The sequence below is a fragment of the Drosophila grimshawi genome, unplaced genomic scaffold (assembly GCF_018153295.1).
Source record: "Drosophila grimshawi isolate 15287-2541.00 unplaced genomic scaffold, ASM1815329v1 contig_311, whole genome shotgun sequence".
NCBI lineage: Eukaryota > Metazoa > Arthropoda > Insecta > Diptera > Drosophilidae > Drosophila > Drosophila grimshawi.
This window is the reverse complement of record NW_025063098.1, coordinates 11,438,114-11,450,892: the sequence shown is the minus strand read 5'-3', so window position 1 is coordinate 11,450,892 and position 12,779 is coordinate 11,438,114. Positions and strand designations below refer to the sequence as shown.

The following is a 12,779-nucleotide window of genomic DNA, read 5'->3' as shown; positions in this document are numbered from 1 at the left end:
GCTAGAGTCACCATGTTTTGAAGCTTATATCTATCGCAATTTGAAAAGCAAACTTGGACAGTATTCCTTGACTACACCCACCCTGTTCTTTACTACCCAATATCAGGTTTAATCAGATATCAAAGTATTTCGCAGTCGGTTACATCCGACTGCAACGTTCTCTCTTATTTTTTTATTATTATTAGTATTATAAAATTTCAATTAGTTGTTGTTGTATTTATTTAAAAGAATTGCTGCTAAATTGAATTATCTTATAGTTAATCTGATGCAATCTAAAATTTTATATTGTTTTACTTTTCGACAAACAACAGAAGAGAGGCAAGGCCATGAAATCTAAAGCAAATACGTTTAGTTGTTGTTTTTAATATTATTTATTTAATCTTAGTCTACTTAATTTAAAATCAAAATCCGACAAAAAGCTTAAATGCCTAGGTGCTGTTTTTGTTATAAGCAACATTTTGTTGTGTTAAATTGTCAGGATAATTAATTTTGAGCATATGAAACTTCATAATTTTGGTGTGTTTATTTTGATTTGCTTTTAGCTTTTTGCCAAATAAATATAAATGTGTACGAGGCACGTCAACTAGTAGATCTGCACATTAAAATATTTATATATAAATATATATATATATATATATATAGTATGTGACAGTTGTATATATATATAGATTCGAATCTCAGCAAATGTATATTTTGATGGAGTAGAGCATTATATATATATATACATATATATATATATACAACTGTCACAGACTCGCAGCTCAGGCGACAATGGAGAATTCAAATGCGCTGTCGTTGTTTTTTTATGAAATTTTAATAACTTTCATAGGAAGCACACCCAGCAAACGATGTGGCACCGGCATGTTGCCATCATGAGTTGATATGCTTAGGTAGTTGCTGTTGTTGTTCTTGCTAATGCCTTGCCCCTCTGGGGGGCCTGGGTGGCATGTTATTGTTTGCGTCTGCATTGCTTGGCACGAACCCACCACAATATCTTTTTTAGATTTACGCACGCTTTTGGGTATGCCATCAAAATATTGTTATTACAAATGCAAATATTGACGCCGTGCAAGGGGGTTGGAGGGAGGGGGGGCAGGGTGAGGGGCTAGTAACTGGTAACTGGTAACTGGGACTCGTCTCTCTGTGTATGATGTATGAAATCGAAATGTAAATGCGAAGGTAGCGTTGGTTCTGGATCGCCTTGGGCAAAATGTTGGCATTTTGATTATGCGGCAGATTCATTCAAATGGGCTTCGCCTGCTCCCTGCGACCCAAGGGATGCTGTTGGCGCCATAATCAAGCGTGCCGGATTAACAGAGTTGCGCCGGACGTAGTAGGATTAGTTGAACAGTATCCATTGTCAATGCAAGCACGATTTATTCGCTTCAAATTCAGATTAATGCTTAATTTAGAATGTAAGATATTTTATTTAATTGTTATTTGTCCAATTAAAGATCGAGGCTTTGCAAACTTTAAAGAAATAGGATCCATTTTGATTTACTACGGTCGCATGCAACCCTGTGCGCTTTTCAAATTCGCCTTCCGCGCCAAAATTCAATGCGCCGAAGCGCTCTCCACCAAGTTCCCAATTCGCCGCAGGTCGCGTGTTGTTTGGCCGGCAAGGACTTGGCACGCTGCCTCAACATTCAGTTGCTGTTCAGTTATCAAAGAGGGCACACGCCATAACGCAGTAGCAGCAGCAGCAGCAGCAGCAGCAGCAACAACATCATCATTACAACAGCTGCGGTTGACACTGAAAACAATAACATCATCATCATCATAACAACAATTGAGACCTTTGTCCACTCATCGTGTGCCACACATGTGTTACAAAAAAATTATAATAAAATATAATAATAGTAAAAATAATCCAAAATGGAAGGAAAGTGCTAGTGACAGTTGCCGGCCTCGTTGTCTTTGTCGTTGTCGTTTCGCGTCTAACTCAAGTGCCACTCAGTCCAGAGTCAGAGTCAGAGGCGACAGGACAATCGGCCGTGCGTGTTTCGATTTTGGCTTTGGCATTGCCAGCTGCTCTGCTTCTGCTTCTGCTCTGCTCGCAGAGGCTCCCGCCACCCAAACCGAAACCCGATACAAATTTATACGTGAATTGTGTCCGTGTCCGTTTTTGGATTTCGTTGTATTCGTGTGCGTGTGTGGGTGTGTGTGTGTGTGAGGCGTCTTGCACGTGTTTACATTGCTTTTGCTGGCCAAAAAAAAAAAGAAGAAAAGAAAAACGTGTAGCAAGTTGCGGGCAGTCGTGAAAGAAATTCAAAAGAAATGTTCGTTATTACAAATCGATTTCGCGTCTAGCAATAAAAATAGCACAAACTGCGACCTAATGATAGATTAAATAACACCAAGAAAAAAAGAAAGAGAACAACAACCAAAATCGTTAAAAATCAAATTGTAAGAAGTTTTGTCTGATAGCAGCAATAATAACAATAGCAACAACAACATTGACAACAACAACAAGAACAACACATCACAGACAACAATAAACAGCGATAAAAAGCAACAGTCAAACAGTCAAACAAAAAGTTTCATTCTCGTGTTGCAAACGCCACAAGTAACACAGTAAGGCCCACGTCAACCCCCTCCCCCTCGCATCCGATCAGACAGCTAAAGGCAAATCGACAACGACAATGGAGGTGGCAGGACCTTCAGTCTTATCCATATCCACCTCAAATGCTAAAGCTACGGTCAACCCCTGCTCCTGCTGCACCTCCAACTTCAGATCCTGCTACGGATACCCAACACGCGTTCAGCAAGTAAGCAAACAATAAAAACTTTTTTCCTCTGTTTCCTCGCGACGCTATTTCAAGTTATCCACCCGACCAAAAGTGAGCAGTCAGTCAGTCAGTCAGTCAGTTGGCTGGTTACGTAAATTGCAACTGATGGGCTGGTCAATTGTTGCGACGTCTTTCAGGGTCTGCTTTTAATAAACTTAAAATTTGTAGTGGTTTCATAATTTTGATACCTTCAAAGTTGGCTTGTGATACTGTCACAGCCACGCTTAGCCTTTGGCATCAGAAGGTGCTCAGCGCACACTGCTTTCGAATATTACAAGCATGCTGTGAAAATTCAGAAGATTTAAAGTTTTTTTATTCGTTTTTTTTTAATACTTTCAGGACCATTGTTGCCAATTTTTTTTATTCTTTGAATTGTTTATTTGTAATTATATTCGGAAAAATACTAATTGAAATATTTTAAAGTTATTATTTGTAATTATATGCTCATATTAGCAAAAAATTACTAATATATAAGACCCCCCAATTCAATTTAACCCTGAAGGGGTAATTATTTGCTAATGATTTTATAAATTCGTTATAAAAAGTAAGAGGACTAAGAGCTGATCTTTTAGTTTCACATTGAAATCAAATATTTCAATTAAAATATTGAATAATAAGGCAGTAAGGAATATGAAAATATGCACATATGGATAGTTAGTCAGATTTGGAAGTGTTTGACCATCTCGACGATGTTGTACAACCACCAAATACAATGTGTGCAAACATTTTAAGCCAAGTTCGGTATCGCAGCACTGAAGCCTACATAATTTTTGCAAGTTGTACAACCTGATGGCATTGTCGGTGTAAGTTTTCCCTGTTTTATGGTTGCTTTCCTTCGTTTCATCCTGTCCTTGGAAAAGTGCAAAACAATCAAAGCAAAAATCAATACATACCTCCAAACAACTTCTGCAAATGCAAATAGAAAAATGGGCATTCGATAGAAGAGAAATGGCCCACAAGAACACAATTAAATAGACTGAAAACTCTTCTTAATTATTCTTTGACGTTGAGACCACAGTGCAAGTTCACTGGTCCGCCTTCGCTCTCTCTCTCTCTCTCTCTCTCTCTCTCTCTCTCTCGCTCTCTCTGTCTTTGCTGTGGCGTACTTTTCTCGGCCTGGATGCTATTTGCCACTCGATTTTCTGTAGCCTCTCAGCCTCCTGACATTTGCTTTTAGTCTGGCATCATTTTTTTTTAATGTTGCCGCTTGTGCAATCGATTTTGTTGGTAAAGGCCTTTTGGGGTGATTTTTACATACCTTTCAATGAACTTGGCTTATTCGTCTGGCTTTTAGAATCAAATTTACCATAAGCCCATAAGTTTTTGATTGAAAGTTCGTTTCTGCTATTGCAATTTTTTAACATAACTTGCATCAACTGCCTGACAACAAAATAGATAACCACGCACCTGTATAAAAATACACACACATTCACACACCAGGACACACACATTTGATGTCATGTACATATTGAAACTATTTGAGCTACGCTTGAAATAGTTTTGTATCTGTGAAAGTCTGTGAGGGTTCAGCTAGTTGCAATGCTGTCAATGCTATATTTATTTCTGTATTTGTACATGCACAGTTAGCGAAGAATATTACACAGTATATAAAATATGTGAATCCAGTTATAAAAAGATAGCTAATGCTAATGCCTGACTTAAAGCCCTTAGATATTTGCGCACAAATGTTTTAAATGTAAATGGCATTATTCATTCCAGTGATATTTCATTGACCCGCTTCCCTGTTGCCTCTCAAATGTCTTTCGATAAATGGCCGGATAAATGATAAATAGAATAAATGCCTGTTGGTATTTTTGTTTGCCATTCTTACGGCAGTCGCTATGTGTGTGCGTGTGTGTGTCTGTCTGTCTATGGGTGCTTTTACTGTTGTGATTGGCGTCTCCGTTTTGGATTTAACTGTAAGCTTATCGGATTCATTGCTGGCATAATGATGCAGTATAGCTGGAAATCGCTGAAAATGCCAACGCCAATGTTGTAGCAAGGATTGAAAATTAAATTAATGTATTCATCATACTCTGTTCACCATGAACAAACCCAACTAAAGAATTTTTTAATTTGTGAATCGAAATTCGAAAATACCCTTGAATGTATCCACATAATTAAATTAATATTATATAATTTTCACTTGAATTGTACAATTGAAAGGCTGAGAAAATACTTTAAATATTGGAATTCCAAATAAAAACGACAGCAATATGGAATATTATTTTGTAGACAGCAGATGGCTTTTGATTGCAGTCCACAACTAAAACCATTTCCCAAATAGTACGCCAACAGAAACATTTAAATCAGTTTTGTATTTTCATTGAGCACTCAACTGAAATGGGAAACGGCTTTTGCTTTTAAATTTTATTAGTCAATAAATACCTGAAATTACTTCTATATGTATTTCAATTCCGACCAGAAGTGTCTGGCAGTTGCTACACAATAGCAAAAGCTGCAAATTAATATTATAAGTGCCTAATAGATTAGTTGTTGATGGTGCGGTGGTGGGCAGGGTAATAAACGATAAACGCCACTCATTATAATGACTTCCGCTTCCGGCTTAGGCATTGCCACTGCTTATATCATTAAGTACCTATAAGTTGGCAGTTGTCTTCAGGCATTTTGAATCCTCGTCAACCGTTTGGGAATTGGTGGCCTTTGCTTTGGAACTTTACTTTTTACAACTTACTTTTCAGATTTTCTTTATTTACGAACTAAATAAATAACCACTAAACAATATACTTATGTCCAGAAGTTTCACTACAAACTTTGCTAATAACACAAAATTATGCTACAATGGAGTTATTGATTTTTTTGACACGAGCATAGTCAAGAATATTTGATACTTTACGAGATAAGGCACTCTGGGAAGCGACTTTCTAACCGGCATATCTTAGTTACCAAATCAGTTGGCAAATGTAAACCAATAGACGTTTAAGCTAATCTAACCCATCCTTATCGATTTGCAGCAGTAGTTTGTCTTTGTTTGACGAGCTGAGGCCAAGTGGAAAGAAATAACAATAATCACTTAATTACGAGATAAATGCTTTATACCAGATACATCTCCATCTTTTCTACAAATTTCTAAACTATTTATTAGAGAATTGATTTAAAGTTGAAGTTGTTTCTTTATAAATGAACTGTCTAAGCTTGACAAGTATTGTTGAGACAGCCCTCGAGGACACTGCCATCATGAGTATCTGTCATACTACTTGTGTGTGCTTTGCACTTGTCGCAACCTGGTCCAGTGCTACTGTAGTTTACAACTTCAGGAGCCACTAAGCTATCCTTTTGTGTGCTGGTTAGAGGTCCGCGCTAGCATAAACCTCCTAGCGCATGTTTCTCTCTTTCTCTCTCTCTCTCTCTCCCTATCTGTCTCTCTCTCTCACACATCATTGTGTTTCATTGAAAGAGGAGAATTTTCATTTTCATTCTAATTTTTTTCGCATTTGTTTTTTTTGTTGTATTTTTCTGTTGTGTCAGGCATATGTAAGCGCGGTGTATGAACCTCAATGTTTTGCTTTGTCCTTTTCTCGGGCCCCAGGGCCTTGTAGGCCTAAGCCTTTGTCTCTCTCAGGTCGTGTTTTTTTTTTTTTTTTTGGCTGCTTTTGATGGTGTTAGAGCATTGCTGCCGGCTTGGTACATGCATTATTTATGTTATTATCGATTTTGTATACGCTTTTCAGAGTAGACTGCTCTATTGCCAGTCACCACACAGGAATTTCACAAAAAAAAAAGATAAAAAGCCGTCAGAGTTGCCGTCGCCTGGCAAAATTAAATCATTCTTTACAACGAAGTTTGTGAGCTCATCAGCATTACTTTGAGTCCTGCAATTTGTCTGCCGCAGCAGCACACAAAAAAAAAAAAAATGGTTTTCACTTACGTGCTTTTCTTTGCATTTAGTTCTCAGCAAGCTGCTTGTACAGAACCGAAACTTAGTTATGTCGGAAAAAGGCCGCAATGTGGTCGACACGTCTGACTTTCAGCCTGATTTTAATTTTGACTTTTTAACAAAGTTAAGCAAACGCTCGAAATTGAATTTCGGGACAATGTCCAAGTCATAAATGACCAAACAAGCGCGCTCCTAAGTACACAAAACTCCATTTTCCTTGCTCCTTGCCGTACCCGCCCCAGCTCGGTTTATTTACACAGCTAAGGCCTAAATTAAATTTTAAGCTGTTGATTAGCATTTTCAGCCTTTTTGGACCAAAAGGTTCTGATATGCTGTTTATTGAACCCTGATTAGATTCGACAGCAGCGACGAAAAAGAAAGAATGCAAACAAATCCGATACAGCTTCGAGTGAAGGCTCATTAGAGGAACTTATTTATAAGACGAGATGCGTCGCGACATGAAGTGAAAACAGCTTTTAATTAAGCAGCTCAGACTCACACATTTTTTATTATTTATACATACATATATAAATATATAAATACGGCGGATAAGGCAGCTCATAAAAAAGGTTAAAGTTCAAAAAAGTTGCACGCATTCTTTAAATGAGTTGGGCTTCCAGTTTGCGACTTATTTTTATTCCATTAATTTTGGTGCTGTTGCAAAAATCTGTTAAATATACGTTTTTTTCTTTTTTTTTTTGCTTTTTTAATGAAATTAGACAGAGATGGTAGACGGTGCGTAATGGGGAGAGACTCTTTTAGCGGGTGGCTGCCACATCACTCAGTATTAGGTTGCGGCCTGGCTAAATCAAATTAGCCGCCTTCAACAAAAACCATAATCAAATTTTTTTTGCTACAAAGAAAATGAAAATATAAGTATCTAAGAATGTATATACCACATATATACAATCTATAGGTACTTCGGACTACTTGCAACATATTGGGACAGGCAACGTGCGCACTGAAGTGACGCCTTTCACTGCCGGCTGCTTAATTTACGCGACGAAGTAATTGGAAATGAACGCGACTCTGGCAATGCCAACAACATCAACAACAAAAAAAACAACAGCAAGATGTACAAGAATGACAGCTATGACAGCAACAACTGAAGACTCTTGACGGGGGAAACTGGAAGGCTGAGAGACTGTGTGACGGAGACGCTCAAGCGCTGCGAAAACCAATTTGCAAACAAGTCAACAATGCCAGCCATGGAATAGCAAAGAACGCGCACTTAATAAGGCAAAGTGCAGATACGACTTGGATACTATATGCAATACTACTTCATGTACATATATAATACTCTTACACACTCAAAAAAGCCGATCTGAATTTTAGAAAATCCCCTCTTATTTGGCGGCAAGAGTAACTAGTGTTATTTTTCAGGAAGTATATTTAAACAGCAGTAGGTTGTGTCTTTCTAAAAGCCATGATTTTTGTCTTCCTAAATACAGGGAACATTTTTCTAAAATTTTAAAATATATGTAAAATATCTAGTGTGATGTCTATATGTGCATAGAGAACTCCAACATTATCTTCTTTGTTACTCATACTATTATGAAACATCAATATTTTAAGACTTCACATTTACAGCAATTTTAGATAATTGGCATTTCTACATTTTTAAATAATAATTATTACAAGAAAAACTTCTTAGTTTCTTTCTAATATTTAGGGCAATTTTTTGTGTGGGAGAATGTAGGATAATATATACATATGAAGAAGTGCTTTGCAAATGGTAATTAGTTGAAGGAAGACAAGACAAACAAATGCTCGATTTTACCTGAAACTAGGCAATTAGTTTGGGTTCAATCAGAGGCTTTTTGGTTAATGGGTTTCCTATTTCTGAAGCGATGTTGGAAATTGCATCGTTTTCTGTTTTTCTATTTTTTCATATATATTTCGATCCAGGAACATTTCTTTTCATCCAGAGATATCGATAACAAGCTTAAGAAAATTTTGAAATTAAATTATTTCAATGATTTAAATTCGATTACACAAGTTTCATTTTTTTTCAATAATTGTTTTGCGTAAATAGAGTTTTAACTATACTATAAATCTGGTGCTTAAGTATTATATACATAATTATATATTTTAATTATAATGTTTTATAATGGCAAAGCCAACATTTTGAAATGCTGTCTTCCTCGCTTATAAAACTGACAAAGTAACAACTCGGCCTTAGCAAGTTCTAATGTATTTATATAAATTATTTATTTATCTTGCTTTAAATTAAACATAGCATGGCGACTGAACTTCACACTTCAGGTTGTGTGAAATCTTATTAATTTTTGATGCCAAAATTAGAATTGTGGGGGGACTTTGATTTGATTTGATGTTGCACACATTCACAAAACACAATTTTCAATATCACAGTATGTACTCGTCAACATTGTTTTGTTGAATTTCGACTTCGTCTTGCTATTCATTAAAAATAAAATATTTATGAAATTAAAATAGTCGTGTGTGTGTCCTAATTTGTGTGCCAATATTTGTATATACAACATGTTGTTAGCAGTACTTCACTTTAATTGAGAAACAACATGCAGCATAATAGCAGTCGCCGGACGCCTCCCTTACCCGCTGTGGGTGTTAAGTGCTCCTGAGGTAGCTACGAGCTGGATGCTCGTACACAGTTTCGTTGACTGCCATTTGTTGTTATTGCTTGTTGCTACTGCCGCAATTGTTTGCACAAATCGTTAAAACGTTAATCAAACAGTAAAGAGCGCAAATGATGCGCCTGTGGCGATTGAGGCTCTTACTGCTGCTGCTGCTGCTGTGGCTGCTACTGTTGCTGCTGTGGTGGCTGCCACCTTCAGTGGCAAACAATGCGAACACCTAACCCAGACGTGTTGACGTACTGTGTGCTCTGCCGGTTAACTAAAACCGACAGGCAAACACACACACACACACACAGACAACTGAAATCGCAACACAGAAACAATATAACAAGAGCACAGCAGTCTGCAAAGAAATGCCAACAACATGTAACGCGTGATTTTCACATTTTATTCACTTTAAAGTATTTTTTGTTTTGCCATTTTCGCAAACAGGCACTGGCAAAAGCAATGTGCACCACTTTAGACTACAGTCGGTAATGTGGGCATTATAAGGGGCGACGGGACATAGCCAAATAATCTGATATTCGGACATGCACAGTCCCAATTGATTTTTAGTGGCTCCTTCTCTCAATTATCTGCAGTGGCTCCGACTTTTATTTACACTGCCATTCAGCTAAAACGACGAGAACGAGTGCTAGCGGAACAAATTGGCCCAGACAACCCAGAACCCACCGCGTCGCCCTTGCTCAATCCAGCGAATGCAGACCCTAATGACAGGGCCCGGCCGCAGCAGGCTTTCGTATTTTGTCCGGTGACCTTCAAAGCGGCCACATGGATACACAAATGCACAATGAGACACTTGGCGCACTTGACGAGTGTACTTGAATCGTATCAAGGACAGCACACGCATTTGCCCAGTGCATGTGTGTGCTTCTATGTATATGTATGTGTGTGTGTGTGAGTGTGTGTTTGTATGTGTGATTATAAATATAAATCAGCGGTTGTCCATGATTCATTGAGTACAATTTTCAAGTGCAATACAGTTCCAGGCCATAGAATGTTTTCTCACTCTCTCTCCCTCTCTCTCTCTCTCTCTCTCTCCCTCACTCTCTGTATCTCTCTCTCTCTGTCTCTCGCATTGTCTGCCTTTATTTTTTTCTGTGGTGTCTCTCGTTGACTGCTGTTGTATGTTGGTATGCGTGAAATTTCATTGTTGGTCTGCTTCAGTAAAAATTTTTCAATTCAACGAATGTCGCCATTAGCAAAGCTGCCAGCCGGCCACCTTGGCAAAGTGCCAGGCAACGTTTTGTGTCCTTAAATATGTTGCAATACTATATATGTATAAAGATACCTAAACATTTAAGTGCCAGCATTTGCTTCATGCATATGAATAAAATATTAATATCTACAACTTATCGCTACTATCCAATTTTTCCATCAATTTGAAATAAAGAACGATGACTGTGAAATTGTAAAGAATTATTAATTTGAGCCACTGCAATTCACTTTTGCTCACTTGCTCGTCATTTCCCGGAATTAACTCTGTGCTCAACCAACCACCCTTCCCCAAGCTTAAAATCGCCACAGGCCAGCTGTAACTTTCGTGTCGATGTTAAATATAGTCGCAAAAGAGGACGAGTTCGAGGCAGGCGGGCGAGTTGTGTTTGAAAAGGTAGCAAGTAAAGGACGTTACAGCGTACTTGCGAGCTAATTAAAGGTCGTTTCGCTGACCTACATAAATAATGCATGGACCTTAATCAACGGCATAATGCGTTTGCCAAATGGCCCGAGGCAGCTGCTCGGCAATAGCAAACGGACACTTGTTCACAATTTTTGACGATGTCTTCGTGAGCCGTTCGTCAAGTCTGAGGATTTAAGATACAAGCGGCAAATAAATCAACATGGTATTAAATTGTTCAGCATTGATAAAGGTGAAGTAAAGCAGAAATTATATTAGAATACGTGACTGGGTTTACCAGTTGGTTGGGTTGGTTCGGTTTAACTTGGCAGCTAACGACCCGTCATTAGCTTTGATTTGACCAAAGGACACAACTGACACTTCTATTGCACGACCAACACGTGACTTCAGCGTCCCTATTTGTGGCTAAAACATTCACAGCAACACATTCCTACGCCTCATAATTTCAGAAATAATTGTTCAAATCTGACAATGTGTACACCATTTGGTTTGTGTAAATAAGTGGGATTCATTCATTTGGAGTAGTGGCCCCAAGGTCTTTGGGTTGCTTTCAACGCTTGGCTGCTTCCACATAAAGCGGTTGCAAATGTGAGTGTCTGTGTGTGTGTGTGTGTGTGTGTGTGTAGAAGTAAAGTCTGAACCAACACATTTATGCTTGACCCAACAAATGGCTTAAATACTGAGCATGTAAAGGACTCAGAGCTATAGGAATAACCATTAAATTGTTTCCTTATTTAAATATTACATTTGTAGAACAATTGAAAGAGAAAATAGTGCGGATCGATCATAAGTTCGCAAATGGTATATAAATACATACCGATGTTTTGGACGATTAGTTGTCGCTGCTTTCGGTTTTATGAAACCAACTACATTATATTATTTTAAAAATCTATTAGTATTCAAGCATTGCAAATTTCGACGCTTAGACTTTTTTTATAAAATATCTAAAATGTATATTTTGATTACAAAGTTATTATAATAATAGAAAATACATTTATTTTTGTTTGCCTTAGTTATTTGCATATTTAAGAGTCCTAGTACAAAAAAAATCGATTTGTTTTATGAATCATTAATTACAGAACTGAGTTCAAGGCTTATATACTCTTTCTTTTTGTGCTATCCTTTTTTCTCCATTCGAATCACATTAAAACTCTTAAGAGCAACGTCAGCTTGGATTATTGGTTACTTCTATGGCTTCACTGTTAATTAAGAGTTCTTGTTCCTTGGCAATTTTGTATTTACGCTTTGGCTGCGATTTCGGGGCAACAAATCGAATTGCTCTCTTCAAAAACTATCGTCCAGGCATTATGTGTTATCCTTAATTTAGATTTAAGGTCACCCAAATTAATTAAATGCAATTTACGCGTCACGCACATGTTTTAGCGCCACATGGTGTATGCGCAATTCTATTATTTTTTTTTGCTTCTCACATATTTGTTAAGCGTTTTGGTGCTTGTGTTTTATTTATGCGTCACATCAAATTGCTGCAGCTGCAGCTGCAGCATTTGTTGTCATTGTGTGTTGTTTGTATTCATAGTGTTTTCGCTTTGTTTGTTCTTTTAATTAGCGCGCGCGGTTTTGGCAACAAAGCGAGCAAAGTTTTCATAGCATACTTTTTTAGCGGTACTTATTTCTTAAACCGTTTTATGCTAATGCTATTTGAATGTGAATCCCTGTGAATTAAATATAAAAATATATAAACATTAAATTCAAAAGCCAGCAAAAAACATATACATATATAAGAAAATAAAATGAGAAAGAGAATAAATAACAAAGTGCCTTAAAAGTAAAGGGGCGTGCACGGTTTAAATTTGTTGGTCGACATTTTTGCGGTG

The 12,779-nt window shown here is 37.5% G+C and overlaps 1 protein-coding gene across 2 annotated transcripts in view; it reads left to right on the top strand.

Annotated features, from left to right (window-relative positions):
- Positions 1-2,494: 2,494 nt before the first annotated feature.
- LOC6563459 (octopamine receptor beta-3R) overlaps positions 2,495-12,779 on the top strand; it is a 39,148-nt gene continuing 28,863 nt past the window's right edge. For both annotated transcript variants that reach the window (XM_032737397.2, XM_001989583.3), the window contains exon 1: positions 2,495-2,768. The gene's annotated coding sequence lies outside the window, so the exon portion shown is untranslated. The remainder of the gene's footprint in view (positions 2,769-12,779) is intronic.